Here is a 4,238-nt window from a genome sequence, read left to right on the forward strand (position 1 = left end):
AAAGGTATGAAGTTTAGAAAAATTCTGAATAGAAGCATGAATGTACTTGGAGAGCAGAACATTTTGATACCCGAAATAGCTGAAAGTATGCAGAGTAGAATTTCTCCATTCATTTGAATGGGGCAAAATTAAAAAAAAAAAACATAATTACAAAGGCATGAAGTTTAAAAAACTTCTGAATAGCAGCATGAATGTCCTTGAGGATGTGAACATTTTGATATCTGAAAGTATGCAGAAGTTGAATTTTTCCATTCATTTGAATGGGGCAACATTTTCAAAATAAAGCTAAATATTTCAAGGGCATGAAGTTTAGAAAACTTATGAATAGAAGCATGAATGTCCTTGAAGAGCTGAACATTTTGATACCCGAAATAGCTGAAAGGATGCTGAAGTAGAATTTTCCCATTCATTTGAATGGGGCAACATTTTCAGAATCAAGCTAAATATTACAAAAGTATGAAGTTTAGAAATGACTGTCCTTGAAGAGTTGAACATTTTAATACCTGAATGGCTTTGCTAGCTGAAAGTATGCTGAACTTATTAAACATGTGAAAATAGTTCAATAGGACCCCACAAACTAGGTAAAACAAGCAGGTGTGAACATGTGTGTGGTCGGGGGGGGGATAGAGAGGGAGAGGGGGAGGGGGAGAGACATAATGTTGGGGCATGTCCCAATTGCGCTGCATTTTATGAACCACCAGATGGCACTCCAAAACTGTATCATTGACTCAGCACTTTGAGCTCCCATTGACTTGTATTGCAAAAAATAAAGCTGAATAGATTAAAAAGTATAAATGTTATAGCAAAAAAAAAAAATACAAGCAGGGATGTCCTTGAAGAGTTGAACAGATCAAGACCTCAATGGCCTGTATAGCTGAAAGTATGCTGGACTTAAAAGGTGCCAAAAAAAGGGTAGAAGATCCCACAGAAAATAACTAGAGAAATGCATTTCCTGTTGTAAATGCATGTGGTTGCTGTGTGCTAAAGGATTGCCCTGAAAATGCAGAACATTTTGACACCTGAAAGGCATATCTACCTGAAAGTATGCTGAAGTAAAATTTTCCAATTCATTTGAATGGGGCAAGATTTTCAAATTAAAGCTAAATATTACAAAAGTATGAAGTTTAGAAACATTCTGCATAGAACCATGAATGTCCTTGAGGAGCTGAACATTTTGATAGCTGAAAGTATGCTGAAGTAGAATTTCTCCCATTCATTTGTATGGGGCAAGATTTTCAAATTAAAGCTAAATATTACAAAAGTATGAAGTTTAGAAACATTCTGCATAGAAGCATGGATGTCCTTGAAGAGCTGAACATTTTGATACCTGAAATAGCTGAAAGTATGCTGATGTTGAATTTTTACATTTACAGTGCCTTGCGAAAGTATTCGGCCCCCTTGAACTTTGCGACCTTTTGCCACATTTCAGGCTTCAAACATAAAGATATAAAACTGTATTTTTTTGTGAAGAATCAACAACAAGTGGGACACAATCATGAAGTGGAACGAAATTTATTGGATATTTCAAACTTTTTTAACAAATAAAAAACTGAAAAATTGGGCGTGCAAAATTATTCAGCCCCCTTAAGTTAATACTTTGTAGCGCCACCTTTTGCTGCGATTACAGCTGTAAGTCACTTGGGGTATGTCTCTATCAGTTTTGCACATCGAGAGACTGAAATTTTTGCCCATGCCTCCTTGCAAAACAGCTCGAGCTCAGTGAGGTTGGATGGAGAGCATTTGTGAACAGCAGTTTTCAGTTCTTTCCACAGATTCTCGATTGGATTCAGGTCTGGACTTTGACATAGCCATTCTAACACCTGGATATGTTTATTTGTGAACCATTCCATTGTAGATTTTGCTTTATGTTTTGGATCATTGGCTTGTTGGAAGACAAATCTCCATCCCAGTCTCAGGTCTTTTGCAGACTCCATCAGGTTTCCTTCCAAAATGGTCCTGTATTTGGCTCCATCCATCTTCCCATCAATTTTAACCATCTTCCCTGTCCCTGCTGAAGAAAAGCAGGCCCAAACCATGATGCTGCCACCACCATGTTTGACAGTGGGGATGGTGTGTTCAGGGTGATGAGCTGTGTTGCTTTTACACCAAACATAACGTTTTGCACTGTTGCCAAAATGTTCGATTTTGGTTTCATCTGACCAGAGCACCTTCTTCCACATGTTTGGTGTGTCTCCCAGGTGGCTTGTGGCAAACTTTAAACGACACTTTTTATGGATATCTTTAAGAAATGGCTTTCTTCTTGCCACTCTTCCATAAAGGCCAGATTTGTGCAGTATACGACTGATTGTTGTCCTATGGACAGAGTCTCCCACCTCAGCTGTAGATCTCTGCAGTTCATCCAGAGTGATCATGGGCCGCTTGGCTGCATCTCTGATCAGTCTTCTCCTTGTATGAGCTGAAAGTTTAGAGGGACGGCCAGGTCTTGGTAGATTTGCAGTGGTCTGATACTCCTTCCATTTCAATATTATCGCTTGCACAGTGCTCCTTGGGATGTTTAAAGCTTGGGAAATCTTTTTGTATCCAAATCCGGCTTTAAACTTCTCCACAACAGTATCTCGGACCTGCCTGGTGTGTTCCTTGTTCTTCATGATGCTCTCTGCGCTTTAAACGGACCTCTGAGACTATCACAGTGCAGGTGCATTTATACGGAGACTTGATTACACACAGGTGGATTCTATTTATCATCATTAGTCATTTAGGTCAACATTGGATCATTCAGAGATCCTCACTGAACTTCTGGAGAGAGTTTGCTGCACTGAAAGTAAAGGGGCTGAATAATTTTGCACGCCCAATTTTTCAGTTTTTTATTTGTTAAAAAAGTTTGAAATATCCAATAAATTTCGTTCCACTTCATGATTGTGTCCCACTTGTTGTTGATTCTTCACAAAAAATACAGTTTTATATCTTTATGTTTGAAGCCTGAAATGTGGCAAAAGGTCGTAAAGTTCAAGGGGGCCGAATACTTTCGCAAGGCACTGTATTTGAAGAGGACAAAACTTTCAAAATAAGCAAAATATTTCAAAGGTATGAGATGTAGAAAATTCTGGAGAAGCATGAATGTCCTTGAAGAGCTGAACATTTTGATAGCTGAAATTATGCTGAGGTTGAATTTTCCCATTTGCTGAAAGTATTTAGTCATCCCTGGTAGGTTAGTGGTTAAGCGCTCTCGCCACTGTGGCGCTGGTTCGAATCAGGGTTGCGTCAGGAAGGGCATCCAGCGTAAAACACGTGCCAAATGTCAACATGCAAGTCATCAGTGTGACGATTCGCTGTGGCGACCCCTAAATGGGAAAATACCTGAAACCACACTGACCCAGCTCACTGTGCTTGCTCCCACCTGTCAGTGGATTACAAGCTTTCTGACAGACAGGAAGCAGCAGGTGAGGCTGGGGAAAACCACATTCAACACCCGGACAATAAGCACAGGTGCCCCCCAGGGATGTGTACTCTCCCCTCTGCTGTTTTCACTCTACAACAATGACTGCATCTCGAAGGACCCCTCTGTCAAGCTCCTAAAGTTTGCTGATAACGCAATGGTCATTGGACTCATCTGAGACAGCGACGAGTCAGCCTACAGATGGGAGGTTGAGCAGCTGGTCCTGTGGTGTACAACCTGGAGCTGAACACGCTCAGAACAGTGGAGATGACAGTGGAGTCCTCCCACCTTACCCCCACTCACCATACTTGGCAGCACTGTATCAGCAGTGAAGTCCTACAAGTTCATGGGCTCCACTGTCTCCCAGGTCCAACATCAGGACCATCATCAAGAAGGCACATCAGAGTATAGGCTCTATTCTATTATAAAGCCTCGTCCGGTTCTTTCAAACCAGGAACTCAGAGGGACGACTCAGACCACTTGAGTATATAAAAAATATAACCGTGCTGGTTTATTCAAAGAGTCACAGGCAAGAATTAACACTTCAAGTCCAGAGATCTTCCAACCCCCAGGCTGCCCAAGCAGCCCGGAAGCAGAAAAGACCCCGAACCAAGAATTGCTATACAATATCATCACTTAGTTGGCTCGCCTCCTCCTCCACAGAAACGTCAGCCGACGTCTCTCTTTGCAGCTGGCTATAACGTTAGCCAAAACATGAGGAAAAGTCAAGGTGTGTGGCTGTTGTTTTCGTGGTGTGTATCTAAAACAATTTGACATAACATTACACATTAAGACAAATATTATGGTCACTTTTACCGTCATAATAACATTTATCCCTGAC

The sequence above is a fragment of the Monopterus albus genome, unplaced genomic scaffold (assembly GCF_001952655.1).
Source record: "Monopterus albus unplaced genomic scaffold, M_albus_1.0 scaffold314.1, whole genome shotgun sequence".
Classification (NCBI taxonomy): domain Eukaryota; kingdom Metazoa; phylum Chordata; class Actinopteri; order Synbranchiformes; family Synbranchidae; genus Monopterus; species Monopterus albus.